At 33.6% G+C, this 15994-nt stretch overlaps 1 long non-coding RNA gene and 4 other non-coding genes across 6 annotated transcripts in view; all 5 read right to left on the bottom strand.

The window, feature by feature from the left end:
• LOC111493399 overlaps nt 1-15994 on the bottom strand; it is a 631558-nt gene that overhangs the window by 139615 nt on the left and 475949 nt on the right. The window lies entirely within an intron of this gene.
• On the bottom strand, nt 1520-1592 carry TRNAA-UGC. Its single transcript has one exon. It is a non-coding gene; the product is annotated as a tRNA-Ala (tRNA).
• On the bottom strand, nt 1666-1738 carry TRNAA-UGC. Its single transcript has one exon. It is a non-coding gene; the product is annotated as a tRNA-Ala (tRNA).
• Nucleotides 12345-12417, bottom strand: TRNAA-UGC. Its single transcript has one exon. It is a non-coding gene; the product is annotated as a tRNA-Ala (tRNA).
• On the bottom strand, nt 14488-14560 carry TRNAA-UGC. The gene has a single exon. It is a non-coding gene; the product is annotated as a tRNA-Ala (tRNA).

The raw sequence follows: 15994 nt of genomic DNA, 5'->3' as shown, positions 1-15994 counted from the left end.
TTATATTTCATTCATTAATTATAGATCACTACACTATAGACCAAGAGTTGCACTCACATGTCTGGTAGGACAAGTCGTACCACTAGTACAATCATTACAAACAAGTTGATCTTTCACGAGCTCTTTGTAGTTACAACTAGATCAAAAAAAAATTTTACCTCTATAATTACATCTTAAAAATTATGCATCAGTGATCTTCTAATAAACAATTTATTTATGATACAACCATAACTAAGTCTCTAGAGAAAGTGAGAGAGCAAAGTCTCATAGTTTAAGTCTCAAAATCAGTACTTAAAGAAATTATTGTTCTACGTGCCACATATGAAAATAAGTATCTTGTAAGATTATGTTCTCAGTACCGTATTTGATCAAGTTTTCAAAATGGTATGCATATTACATCGGTTACAAAAATCATTCTCACCCATGCAAAGCAAAGGATACGTCCTTACAAGTAAGAGTTCATAACTCACTAAGTATTAAAATTGAGTTGCATGTAATCCTATGATATTAATTTTTAACGGATTTATAAAGAAAGATCAAATATTTTGTGGTTAAGTCTTACACAAACTCATTATATAAAACATCCAATCTCATCTATATATCCAGAACTCTTTAATTTATTACTTGAACATCATTCTTTCATATGTCAACCACGTACGGTTCAAAATTACACTAATAAATTTAGATTTTTTTATGCAATGAATAATGTTAAAATTCAAACTAAAATAATCTTAAGAATCAATTATGAGGTTTTATAGCATAAATCTCTACGATCTTCTACTTACACTAAACTCGATGAAGCTGAGACATCTCCATTAAGAAAAAACTTAGGTGTAACCGTTAGTTTACAAAGCTTAGGAGCATTGAAATAAGTTCATACTTTTAGTGAACTTACTACTAAAATCCTTATATACTCGGATATATGAAATGGTTTGTTATATGAACCTACCTTGTTTCTATTTATGCTTGAATATGACAAACATGATGTTATGACCATATTTATGTCTTGCGAGACATGAATTTGTATGTTCTATCTCGTAGGAAATTTGAGACATGTAATTTATGAAAGTATTATGTGAATCATCCGATTGAACCATGATTTTAAATGTGGGATCTTGTATATATTGTATTCTTACATGATCATAGATTACTTCTTCAGTTTGTAACGTATGGACACTAATTCTCACTATATTATTCGCGTTGCTTTCTTTTTTTGCTAGTTTCGACATCGTGAGTGTGTACTAGCTCATACCCAAGCCTAAGTGGTACATTAACGAGTCTAGCTAGTAGACCTATGTGCAGAGAAATATTGTGTATCTAACGTTACCCGTTTGAATTAATTTGATATGTATCAACAATCTTATCTTTAACTGTTAGATGAGTGTTGTGGCCGGAGTGATAGTAATGATTTATTATTGAATTTGTGAAAATAAAATATATTTATATTTTTGCAGTGACACAGATTTATTTGGCCGAGTTCCAAATATATAGAGGCCTTTTCCAAAAAGAAACAAAAAAGTGGAGATGCGGGGTATCGAACCCCGTACATCTCGCATGCAAAGCGAGCGCTCTACCATGTGAGCTACATCCCCTACGTGTTTACTTTCCAAAAGAAGAAAACATAATAAAAATGTGGAAGACAGCAGTAACAAAAAGGATGGAAAGTGGAGATGCGGGGTATCGAACCCCGTACCTCTCGCATGCAAAGCGAGCGCTCTACCATGTGAGCTACATCCCCTGTTTGCTTCAAAATAACCGAATGTAATTTTTTCACCTAAAAACTGTGAAATGAAAATTAAAGATCTCCTTGAATGTTCTAAAGCCCGCACACAATTGGATAGACTTCACATAATTTTACTTTATTTATTTAAGAAATCATTCAATGCGTACGTGGTTGACATACAAAAGGATCATGTTCAAATAATAACCTAAAGGGTCTGTAATATATGGATGAAGTTGAGCGTCTTATCCTGAACCTAGTAACACTATTGATATGACCCACTTTATAATTATTACAAATGATTTATTCCAAATCGTTCATATGGAGATATGTGAGTGAAGTTATCCTATATAATGAGTTTGTATAAGACTGAACCACAAGATATTTAATCTTTTTTTATAAATATGTTAATTGAAAATATGATCATTCTCAAATTTTATCTTGAGTGAGTTATAAACGTCTGCATGTGATGAGGCCTTGTCATTTTATTTGCATGCAATATGAATTTCTTTTGTATGCAATATGCCAAACATTTTGAGGATTTGCCAAATAGGGAGCTGAAATTTACTCCTATAAATAATATGATAAATAGATGAGTAGTTACTTTAAATGTTGCTTTCATGACTTGAGTAATGATGTCCTATTCTTGCACTAGCACAAGAGGGACTTGTTTTATGAATGGATCATAAAAAATTTGTTTATTCGAGCACTAGTGGTATTTAAGATGAAATATGTAGATAAAGATATAAAGACTTTTGACGCAGTTGTAATTAGAACAATTCGTGAATGATCGACTTGCTTGTAATGACTCAATAGATACAACTTGTCTTACCGTGCATAAGAGTTTAATTATGGATCTACCGTGCAATGAGTATGAATAAAAATTAATAATTAAATGAATTTATTAATTAAAGAGTTGGATTAATTAATATGATAAATTATATTCTCATATTAACCTAAGGTATTTTTAATTGGGTTGAAATTAGTATTTAATATATTAGATAAATTAAATATAAAGAATAAACTATATTTAATTTAAAGTATTACACTTTCTCCTTTTGTATAGAATTTTTAAAATTCTCATTCTTGAATTTTTCGAATATTGTTTTTAGAGAGCCACGTATATTCACCTTGCAATTATGGAGATGCAAAGTATCAAACTCTGTACCACTTGTATGCAAAGCAAACCCTTTACCACGTGAGCTACATCCCATACAATAAATTTGTATAAATGTGAATGTCCGAGAAAAATACAAAAAAGAAAGTGAAAACATAGGACTCATTATTGTTATGGAGACACCGGTAACAAACCCCATACAACAAGTTTGTATAAGTGTGAATGAGAAAAAAAAAACACATAAAACATAGGGCTCATTACAATTATGGAGATGTAGGTATCAGATCTTATACCTCTCGCATGCAAAAAAAATACAAAAAACAAAGCAAAAACATAGGGCTCATTACAGTTATGGAGATGCAGGGTACCAAACCTTGTACCTCTCGCATATAAAGCAAGCACTCTACCATGTGAGCTACATCCCCCTCTTGTTATGTGACGATATGTGAGTGAGGTATCCTATATAACAAGTTTGTATAAGTGTGAATGAGGAAAAAAAATACAAAAAGGAAAGTGAAAACATATAGGGCTCATTATATAGTTATGGAGATGCAGGGTACCAAACCTTGTATCTCTCACATGCAAAGCGAGTGCCCTATCATGTGAGCTACATCCCACATTTGTTATGTGATGATATGTGAGTGAGGTATCTTATACAATAAGTTTGTATAAGTGTGAATGTCTAGGAAAAAAAATACAAAAAGGAAAGTTATAATTATATGATAATTGTATAATTTACGTGATGTACATGGTTTCATTTATTCTCGAGTATGACAAATAGATGATATGATTATGTTACGTCTTGTGAGGCATCATGATATACAATGTACAATGAGCAACGACATAACACTCACCAAGATTCTACAGTTTGATGGTCACTATGAGCATTGGAGTGAACTGATGGAAAACCTCTTGCGTGCCAAGGGTTTGTGGAGTCTAGTGGAAGAGTAGAGGGAATCGAAGTGACTGCCACGCAAAAAAGGAATCTTGAGGAACTCAAGATGAAGGACCATCAAGTGAAGCACTACCTGTTCCAGGCAATTGATAGGGTTGTGTTTGAACATAACTTGAATCGCAAAACATCCAAGATCATTTGGGATTCGATGAAGAAAAAGTTTGGAGGCAACGAAAGGGTGAAGCGGTCTCTTCTCCAAACCTTAAGAAGAGATTTTGAGGTTCTTGAAATGAAGAATGAAGAAAACATCGATGATTATTTTGGAAGAATAATGGTTGTCTCCAACAAGATGAGAAGCAACGGAGAAGACATGTCAAATTCGAAGATTGTTGAGAAAATACTTCGAACTCTGACTGAAAAATTTACATATGTGGTGGTGTCCATCGAGGAGTTAAAAGACACAGGAAAGATGACGATTGACGAACTGCAAAGCTCTCTGTCTATACATGAAAAGAAATTTAAGAAGATCAATCATGAAGAAGGTGATCAAGCTCTCAATGTCGGAGGCAGTTTCAATGTCAGAGGCAGAGGCAGAGGATCATATAGAGGTCGAGGCAGGGGCAAAGGACGCTCATTCAACAAAGCAACAATTGAGTGTTACAACTACCACCAACTTGGATATTTCCAATATGAATGTCCAAATGGGAACAATGGAGCACATTTTGTAGAGATCGAAGAAAAGGATGAAGTTCTTCTCATGACGTATGTGGAGCATCAAGGCACTAAAAGAGGAGATGTGTGGTTTGTGGATTCTCGGTTTTAGAACCATATGTGTGGAGAAAGAGGTATGTTCTCAAGCTTGGACACTAGCTTCATACGTAATGTCAAGCTTGGGAACAATCACAAACTGATGGTTGGTGGGAAAGGAGTAGTGAAAATAATTCTTAAAGGACTAAGCTATGTGATCAACGATGTGTATTATATTCTAGAATTGAAGAACAACCTGCTTAAGGGGTTTAGACATGCTATTCAAAGGAGGAGATTGAAACACATGCAGCATCTTTCATCCCGAGGAAAAATAGCAAAATCTGTTATGAGTGCTAATAGGATGTTTATCCTGCTGGGTGAATCAAATGACAAAACAAAGGAGGATAGATGTCTGCAGGTTGATATCTCAGACAAGGCAGAGTTGTGGCACCATCGATATGGGCATCTCAGCTACAAGGGACTTCACACATTATGCAGTAAAGAGATGGTTGTAGGTTTATCTGAAATTGAAGATGTGAAAACCACCTGTGTGAGGCGTGTGTTAAAGGGAAACAACACCGTGTTCCATTTCTGAAGCAGAGCAAGTGGAGAGCCACTAAAAGATTGCAGCCTATCCACTCTGATCTCTGTGGTTCGATCAATCCACCATCAAACAGTTAAATAAGGTACTTTATATGCTTTATTGATGATTTCTCGAGAAAAACATGGATATATTTTGAGCTAGAAAAATCAGAAGCATTTCATCAGTTTAAGGCATTCAAAGCGTTTGTAGAGAAGCAAACTGGATTGTCATCAAATGTCTAAGAACATATAGAGGAGGAGAATACAACTCAATTGCGTTCAAGAAATTATGTAAATCACATGGAGTCAAAAGACAGCTGACCACCGCCTTCACGCCTTAGCAAAATGGTGTTGCTGAATGCAAAAACCGTACAATCATGAACATGGTGAGAGCAGCGTTATTGGAGAAGGAGGTATCAAAAGCTTTCTGACCAGATGTTGTGCAACGGGTGAATCACATTCTTAACAGATCTCCTACACTCATTGTAAAAGATATGACTCCGGAAGAGGCATGGAGTGAACGAAAATCATCAGTCAAAAACTTTAGGATTTTTAGATGTATTGGATATGTTCATATCCCTGATGTTAAAAGAAGCAAGCTTGATGACAAAAGTGTGAAGTGTGTTCTGTTAGGTTTCAGTAGTGAATCCAAGACCTTTAAGATGTTCGATCCAGTGGAGAAAAAGGTTCACATCAGCCGAGATGTAATATTTGAGGAAGATAAGAAGTGGAATTGGGAAGATGGTTATTCTGATGAAGAAAGCATTGAACTTGAGTAGGAAAATGATTATGAAAATGTTGAGAACGCAGAGGAAGCGAAAGAAGCAGAAGAATACATGATGACGTTTGTTCACCAAACGATCCACCAACTAGAGAAACCACAGCAATAACGGGCAGGGTGAGAAAACCACCAATCTAGTCTGCAAATTATATCTTAGGAGAAGGGCTATCAGATATAGAGGAAGAAGCAAACATGGCTAGATTCGAGATTGAAACTCTAACTTTCATGGCCATATTAGATCCGACCAGTTTTCAAGAAGCCGCAAGTCATCAGAAATGGAAACAAGCGATGGATGGTTAGATACAGTCCATCGAACGGAACCACACGTGGTTGCTGACTGCACTTCCCGTTGGAGCTAAGGCTATTGGGGTTAAGTGGATTTACAAGACCAAATTAAATGAACTTGGAGAGGTAGACAAGTTCAAATCCCGGCTGGTTGTAAAAGGGTATGCTCAAGAGTATCGAGTAGATTACACAGAGGTATTCGCACCAGTGGCTCGAATGGATACAGTGAGGATGATCATTGTTGTAGCAGCACAAAAAGGATGGGGAATCTATCAGCTCGATGTCAAATCTACTTTTCTACATGGTGAGCTAAAAGAAGATGTATTTGTTGAACAACCACAAGGTTATGAAGTAGTAGGGAAGAAGGACATGGTTTATAAGTTGCATAAGACTCTTTATGGACTAAAACAAGCGCCTAGAGCTTGGTTCAGTCGCATTGAGGCTTATATCGTCAAGGAAGGTTTTGTAAGCACTTTTAGTGAACAAACATTAATCATCAAACAAAAGGGAGGTAAAATTCTAATTGTGAGCATTTATGTTGATGATCTATTGTTCACTAGTAATGATGAGGAATTGTTGAATGAGTTTAAGCGCTCCATGATGGATGAATTCGACATAATTGATTTGGGGAAGATAGAGATATTTTCTTGACATTGAAGTGATGTAGAAGGTTGATGGAATCTTTATATGTCAAAAAAAAAAAATATGTTTCTGAATTGATCGAGAGGTTTGGGATGCAAAATTACAACTCTGTTTGCAATCCGATAGTGCCTGGACAGTAGGTTGGCCAAGATGAAGCTGGTGTGAAGGTCGATTCAACGCTATATAAGCAAATGGTGGGCAGGTTAATGTATCTCATAGACACACTACCTGACTTGATGTTTGTGGTAAGTCTTATTAGTCGTTTTATGGCAAATCCTACTAAGTTGCACTTTGCTACTGCAAAAAGAATCATGAGGTACTTGAAGGAAACTCTAGAATTTGGGATATGGTATCAACGTGAAGGGAAGAGTGAACTCTCAGGCTACACCGACATTAACTATGCGGGAGATGTGGATGATAGTAGGAGCACTTCAGGCTATGTTTTCTTAATGAGTGGAGGAGTTGTAGCATGGTCCTCAAAAAAGCAACCAATCGTCGCTTTGTCAACTACTAAAGCAAAGTATGTAGCAGCAGCTACATGTGCCTGTCAAGCCATTTAGATGAAAAGAAATCGGGCATGAACAAGATGAAGAGATAGTTCTGTTTTGTGACAACACGTCCACTATCAAGTTGTCAAAAAATGCAATCATGCATGAAAAGTCAAAGCACATAAGGGTTCGTTACCATTTTCTCAGATAATTGACAAAGGAAGGTGTAGTTAAATTGGTCTATTGGAGCATTGAGGAACATTTGGCCGACATAATGACAAAGCCTTTGAAGATGGCATCATTTCTAAGGATAGAGAAGCATTTCCGATGAGTGTTGTGAACTAAATTCTTGATTGAGAGTTCAAAGTAAGAAGTGTTGAGTCACTTTATTTCAATAAAGACCTATTCTCTAGGTTTAGAACAAGTCATGTTATTTATAGAAGTATTATGCACCTCATCTCATTGAACCATGATTTTAAATACGGGCCCTCTTGCATGTCTTATGCTTATATGATCACGAATTACTTCTCCGGCCTGTAATGTACGGACACATACTTATACAATAATTTAAGCCAATTGGATCTAAGCACTTTTATGGATATCCAAACCCCTAGATCATAAATGTCGAAATCCTCGAGTCAAGATGATTTCATTTCATATGATATCTCCAAAGAATTTGATGTAACAACCTTAATGAACAATCAAGAAAAAATAAGGTTCGAATTAACTCGTTGATCAGATAGATCATAGTAAGAAAACATTTTTAAGATTTAAATCACTCTACAAGCCGGATCTGATTAAGCCAAGCTTAAATAATTCTAAACATGCTACCTAAACTAGATTGAATCGCAAATAAACTTAGTTCTAGGGTGAGAAAAAGCACCAATACTCTTTTTATTTTATTTTTTAAGTCTATTTTTAAAAGAGAACATACATAGTTTTATATAGTCTCAAAAGGAAATTCTCGAATCTTTCATAATATAGCATTAGCTGCAACTTGAATTTATATGGTAATAATCTGAAAAACAATTTTCACATCTTCCTCGAAGTTCATATTGCATGAGTGAAATGTCTTGATTCATATCACATACACTCACGATATTATTCACATTCCTTTTTTTTCTATTGGTTCTCAGCAACATAAATAGCATGCGCTAGCTCATAAAAAGACTAAAGGTATAGGTAATGAAGCAGCATCGTGGACTCCTATGCATCAAACTCTACCTAACAAAGAAAGTTGAGATGAAGCAATATTCATGTAATATGTGAATGTGTTTCTCGACTCTAACATTAAGCCATTTCATTAGCATTTTTCAAGTGAAGGCAAGGGAATGAAGCACGGATTCTACTATCGAAGCCATGGAACAAGAATCTTTAGAAAGTTTTCACATTCGGTAATGTGTATATTGGCACGAAAGTACATTAGTTTTCCAACTTTTCTTAAATTTACATATATTTTTGTAGTACACAACTTTGTGTTACTCTTTTTGTTCCAAATATATAAGGCCTTTTAAAAGAACAAAGAAGGAACATAATTTGGAGATGCGGGGCATCGAACCCCATACCGTACCTCATACCTCTCGCATGCAAAGTAAGCGCTCTACCATGTAAGCTATATCCCCTACTTGCTTTTTTAATTACTTTTTTAAGAAAACGAGTGCTCTACCATGTGAGCTATATCCCCTGCTTGCTCTTCTAATTACTTTTTTAAGAAATTACAAGATGATGGTTAAATGATGCGACTCTGAGAGTCTTCATTTTATGGTTTATGGTTTAGGGTAAGAACATGTTACTTACTATGTATATTAGATTTGACCCTATGGAGTTAACGGAATAATTATACAAGTCCATGTATACATATTTTAAAATAAAGATATCTAGATATTTTAGAAATAAAGATATCTAGATATTTTAGGAACGAAGATATCTAGATATTTTAGGAACGAAGATATCATATATTTTATGAATAAAAATTTAGATATTTTAGAAATGAATCTAAAAAATAAAATTGAGATCACAAATTTGTAGTTGACATTGTCTAGCCTCCACAGTAAATACTTATACATAGTTTATACTTAGTGTCTTATAGTCTCTCTTATTTGACTTAATAACTAATGTGAGCGTTTTCTATAAAAAGAGTTTTGCTCAACAATTTGGTACTAGAGTGAGGTTGTGATAGGTTGTTTGATCTCTTGAAACTCTTAGTATGCTTTGTCGTTGCAACTCTAACTTATCTTTCACGTCAAAAATGATTTCTTCAAAGAATTAATGAGTGAGTTTCTTCATGTCATTAGTAGTTTGTGATTCTATAAGTTCTGTATCAAAAAGTAGCTTGTTTGGTATTAATGAGGTACTGTCAATATGATGGTTGATCTCTAAGTCTTTCAATGAATCAAGAAACTCAAAAGCAACAACGATAACACGTGGGCAACATGTATGATGTTCTATTTAAAAGGACAAGATCTTTGGGAGGTCGTTGGCGATGGACTTACGCCTCTAGAGGAGGATACTAATGACGCCTTGTGCAAATGGAGAATCAAAACATGCAAGATAATGTATGTCTTGAAAATCACAGTCGAAAAAAAGATGTTGGAGCACATTTGGGATGAAAAGACATCGAAGAAATGTGGGACAAGTTCATGACGCTTTTCTAAAAGAAGAACGATATGAGGTTACATTTCTGGAGAACGAGCTATTATCAATCTCACAACATGACATGACAATTGCTCAATACTTTCGTAGGGTCAAGTCGATCTGTCAGAAAAATACTGAACTAGATCTAAAGTCCGTCATCGAAGAAGCTTGAATGAAGAGGGTTATCGTCTACATATTACAACCAAAATATCGAAGTTTTGTTATTGGGATACAAGGATGGTCTCAACCATCCGTTGTAGAATTTGAAAATTTGCTAGTTGAAGCCATACATAAGAAAATGTGAGACATTACATTAAAGAGTGAAGAAGAAGAACTCTATCCAAGTAAAAGTCGTAGCAACATTAAGTCGCCTACCAAAAGTGGATACATAAATGCAAAAAACATAAAAAGTAATGAAGGAACTGCATAGCTTGGGACAACCGAGAAGAACGACACTAAGAGTTCTCAAGAGAAAGATTTGAAGGCATTTGCTACCATTGCAGAAAGAAGAGCCACAAGTTCAAGGATGGCTAGTACAAGAAAAAGTATGTGAAAAGAAATGCGGCAACCTCCATGAAGAAGATAGAGGATGAGTGAGATGCAGAGCTACTATGTGCTTATAAGAAGACAACCTAGTTCTTATGGCGATGATGGAGAGCATACTGATTATGAGAATGATTGGATTTTTTTATATAGGAAGCTCAAACCATATGATTGACAGGGGGAGCAAACGGTAGACATTTTGATCAAGATTAAGAGATGTCGAACTTGGGAATTAGTACCAAGATTAAGAGATGTCAAACTCGTCTATTGCAAGTGGGTTTCCAAAATAAAGCGTCCCCTAGATGGATCAATTGAGAAATACAATATGCTCGACTTGTAGCTCGAGAGTTCTCTCAACAATATGGACTAAACTATGATAAAACATTTAGTTCAGTGACGAAAATCACTATTGTACGAGTTCTACTAGCACATACTGAAAGTAAAAATTGAAAAGTATGACAAATGGACGTGAAGAATTCTCTCTTGTACAAAGAGTTAGATTGAGAGATCTACATGAAAGAACCAAAGAGCTATCATGCACATAAAACCCCATTGTAGGCTTGTACATGAAGGTCTCCTCACATGGACACATTATAGTCTATCAAGATGTGGTTCTCTCTTGGCTAGTCCATCCCTGGGATGATATTAAAGTCTTGCATCATAAATCAATGTTGAACCTCATGCATGTCTTATAATCACATATTGATATGGAAACTCTAGCTAATTGGATCTAAGAACTCTTATGTATATACAAACCTTTAGATCATAAATGGTAAATGCCTCAATCAAGATGCTTTCTTCCCGACGATATAAAACTCCTAGGAATTCGATCTAACCACCTAAGAATAAGATCTTTAAATATAAAATATCCGAGAGCCCTAAAACAACCCAACAATAAGCAAAATAAGATCACTCCATGTGACAAATCAAGTCAATTTTATATAATTATAAGTATGCAATCTAAACTAAATTGGATTAAAAAAAAAATACAAACTTTACGAAACCACTTTTTATACGGTCTAAAAAGAAAACTTTTGACTTTTTATGAGATATTTCAAGAGTCAGGAACTTTCATTAGTCATTAGGTAAATGTAACACAAAAATAAATACAAACTCTTAAAACTTAAAATATATTACATCGAAAATTTAGATTTCAATTATCCATTTAAGAATTTGGACCTATCTAAAAATAAATGAAACCTTATTTAAAGTAACTTGAATCCATTATTGCATAAATGAAACTTGATTCGTTTTTAATATAGTATTAACTATAATGTGAGTCTATGATCTGGTAATTTGAATAACATTTTTTTACCTCTTTTTTGAAATTCATATGGCATGATTAAGATTTCTCGGTTCATATCAGGTACATCCACGATATTATTCACATTTTTTTTTTTTTTTTGTCAGCCGCATGAACATGCACTAACTCATTACCAGACTTAAGGGGATATATTAATGAACTAGCCTAGTAGACTCAAGTGTATGAATCATGTGTAGAGAAGTACTATGCATCAAACCATACCCGCCAAAGTAGAGTTAAAGTAATAGATACTTTCTCTCCTTTTATGTTGTAATTTTAGTTTAGTTAGTAATGGTTTATTGCTATCATATAAACTATTCAATTATATTTCATTATTATTATTATAATTTTTTTAGATGATTGTCATGTTATTTTAATTAGGCATTATTTTTTAATTAATTAAATCAATAGAATTAAAAGTATCACCAGAAAATAAAATAAATGGAATGAAAAAAATAAGAGTAAGTTGAATTTATTAAACTAATTTTGTTGTTTTTATTTAAATAAAAAAAGAAAAAGGCGGAGGACGAGGATTTAGCAGTTGGGCTGGCCCAGTTCCAAATAGATAGAGCCTTATCCGTAAAGAACAAAAAAAGAACAAAAAAAGTGGAGATGCGGGGTATCGAACCCCGTACCTCTCGCATGCAAAGCGAGCGCTCTACCATGTGAGCTACATCCCCAATTTGTTTATTATCTTATTTTAAATATATTGTTTATTAAAAAAATATAATTTTAGTTTTAATATCATTGTTTTCTAGTACCTCTTTTGTTCCTCGTATTAATTTGGTTGTTGTAATTATTTAGTTTTGAGTTAAAATTTACCAAAATAATTGAGAGAGAAACACATCGGAAAGAAAATGAAAATATGTACGAGACTTTATACCATAAATCCTTACAATCTCGTACTTGCACTAGATCTGAAGAGACGTGTATCATATAGCATTCTTTATACTCAAATTGTTTGTTGTATGAATAACTCATACCTTATGGCCCTTATTACGTCCTATTAAACTCTTGTGATAATTGTATGATTTATACGATGTACATCTTTCTATTTATGTTTGAATATGACGAATATGATGTTATGTCCATATCTATGTCTTGTGAGACATCATGATGCACGATGAATTTGTGTGTTCATCTCGATAGAAATTGAAATTGTGTTATTTATGAAAGTATTGTGTGAATCATGATTTTAAATGTGTGATCTCATACATGTTGTATGTTCATATGATCATAGATTACTTCTTCCATTTGTAATGTACGGACACTAATTCTCACTATATTTATCATGTTGCTTTCTTTTTTACTAGTTTCGACAGCGCGAGCGTGTACTAGCCCATGTTAGAAATCATGATCCTCAACAATTGTATAATATTATCCACTTTGGGCATAAACTCTTGTGGCTTTCTGAGGATGTGTGTTTAATCCACCACATCTAAATGGTGTGAAAATTATCTTATTTATAATTAAATAAATTAGAAGGATATGAAAATATTAATAAACGGAAATAACACATAAATTAAAAGATACCTATTGTAATAGATATTTGCCTTATAATAAAATATCAAATATGATATATATGGTAAACTATAATTTATTGCTAAATATTCTTAAGAGAACCTCAATAGTGGTATAATATTGTCCACTTTGAGCCTAAGCTCTCATGGCTTTACTTACGGTTTTCTCAAAACACCTCATACTAATTGAGATAGTATTCCTTACTTATAAATTCATGATCAGCCTCTTAATTAGCCGATTTGAGACGCCTCTTCCAATAATCCTCAACAATCCTCCCTTCAAACAAAGTACATCATACAATCTTTCCTAAGGCCTATGGAGCCCTCAGATAGTTTTCCCTTCATCGAGGCTCGACTCCTTTCTCTAAATCCCTTGAACAAAGCAAAGTACACCCTTTGTTCGACACTTGAGTTACTTTTGACTACACCTTCGAGGCTAGCAACTTCTTTGTTCAACACTTGAGGATTCGATTAGCATAACTTTGATACCATAGTGTTGAACACAACTCTTTGTGGAAAACACTTACCCTCTTTATTAACACCAATTGAGAAGAAATTACTAGACATTCAGTAGAATACTACACTCTACTCTAATTGAGATTGTTTGTGTTTCTTGGGATGAAATCTTTGGTAGGATGGAGGGGTATTTATCTGGTTAGACAATTTATTCGTAAAATACCTTAATTATTTTCTTAAAATACTTAGATATGTTTATTTCTAAAATACCTAAATCATTTTTCTAAAATACATAGACAACGAGTTCATCCAATTACTGAGCTTGCCTCTATTAGGCTAAAAGATACGTTAATGAGTCTAGCTAGTGGACCTATGTACATATGTATGGACCATGTGTAGAGAAATATAAAGTCGAGCATATTGTGGATTTATGGTACGTTAGTTTTCCAATTTTTCTTAGATTTCACCTGAGAGAGTGAGGGAAAAGTTGATTTTTGGCGTAGGTTTTTTGTGCTTTTATTTTCATTTGAATTAGTTTAAAACGTAATGACAGTTTTATTGGGATATTAATGATTTATTATTTAATTTTTGAAAATAAAATATATTTATTAAATAGCATATACAAATAAAATTATTTTTTGTTTTTATTTAAATCCAAAAAAGAAAAAGGTTGAAGATGTGGATTTAGCAATTTGTGGGCCTTTGGTTGGGCCTGGCCCAGTTCCAAATATATAGAGGACTTCTACGAAAATAACAAATAAGGAACAAAAAAGTTGGAGATGCGGGGTATCGAACCCCGTACCTCTCGCATGCAAAGCGAGCGCTCTACCATGTGAGCTACATCCCCACTGTTTAATAATTTTACTTTTTTATATTTAAAATAGTTATTATAAAAAAGTAAATTTGACAGTAAAAAGAGTATTAGTTCTCCTTGGCCTCTCTCTCTCTCTCTCGCTTTGGTTTATGGTTGGTCTCCTTGGTCATTCAACTAAACTATAATAGATTATTCCATTTTTTAATTTAAAGAATTGAAAATCTGGAATAAAATCCAAGCTTGAAGAAGCGGTTAGAACTGACACGTTAATCAACCGAACATAAATTTAAGGTGTTTTAGAGGTACTATCATGAGACTTAACCACAATTTCTGTTCAGACTTACTTACCTAGTCGTACCGGGTGTACTGTCAAACTGAATTCTCAACAATTTATAATTATATCCTAAATTTTGAGAGTTATATGAATTAAAATCTAAAACTAATAATTATATCAATTTAAACTATAAACTTTTCATTACTAAATTAATTTAAATCATTTACTAAAATTTTAAATTTATTAATTTAAAATCTTCACAATTGAGTGAATGAAATAATATCGTTAATGAAACAATAGAATGAGATAATAACGGTTTTCATTAAATTTGAGCATTTAAAAAAAAAAAATTGAATAATATGATATTTTAATTATCAATATTACACTCGAAATGGACGGTTGTAATATGAAGTCACCTACTTAGCATAACTAAGGAGGTATACATAAAGTTCAAACGTATTAATTAATTTATGTTGTTTTGTGATCAATAAGATAGAGTGTGTGCCCTACATGCAAGTATGTGGGCATAATTAGGGTTGAATTTTTGGCATATTCTCGTCTAGACTAAGGAAAGTGCGCCCCAAATTTAGCCTCACTCATCGTATCCTCTGAATTGCACACAATGATGCACCCTAAGGAGTGAGGGTTGCAAGCAACCCACGACATTACTCATCGTGGCATCAACGATAGCGATATTTGAAAGTTTATAACAAAGCGCATGTTGGCACTTCTCAATTGGTCACCATTGTGGCAACCATTGCTTTGATGCTTCCTTGATCTTCTTGCAACTTCACTTCTCTCTCTACCCACTCCCAGTTTGAAGTCACTTACCTTAGGCACTCAGGGAGGAGTGACTCAAGAAAGAAATACACATGTTCTCCCACTTTAGGATTGCTTATTAATTTATTCATATTATAATTAATGTATTTAAAAATAGTATAAAATATTGGCATGCTTGCTTTCTTAAACAGAAACTAAATAAAATAATAAAATAAGAATAAACAAAGTAATAAAAAAAATTGTAAACAAAATAATAAAATAATAGGTTTAAAAATAGTATAAAATATTAACTTATTTTTTTAATAGGATAAGTCTATAAAATAAAAAATGATATTAACTTTCTCAATCACAAACTAAACAAAATAATGGAACAAAGTGTAAACAAAATAATAGAAAAAAAGCTATTAAACCTC

The sequence above is a fragment of the Cucurbita maxima genome, unplaced genomic scaffold (assembly GCF_002738345.1).
Source record: "Cucurbita maxima cultivar Rimu unplaced genomic scaffold, Cmax_1.0 Cma_Scf00001, whole genome shotgun sequence".
Lineage (NCBI taxonomy): Eukaryota > Viridiplantae > Streptophyta > Magnoliopsida > Cucurbitales > Cucurbitaceae > Cucurbita > Cucurbita maxima.
The sequence above is the reverse complement of the archived record's forward strand: the minus strand, read 5'-3'. Positions and strand labels throughout refer to the sequence as shown.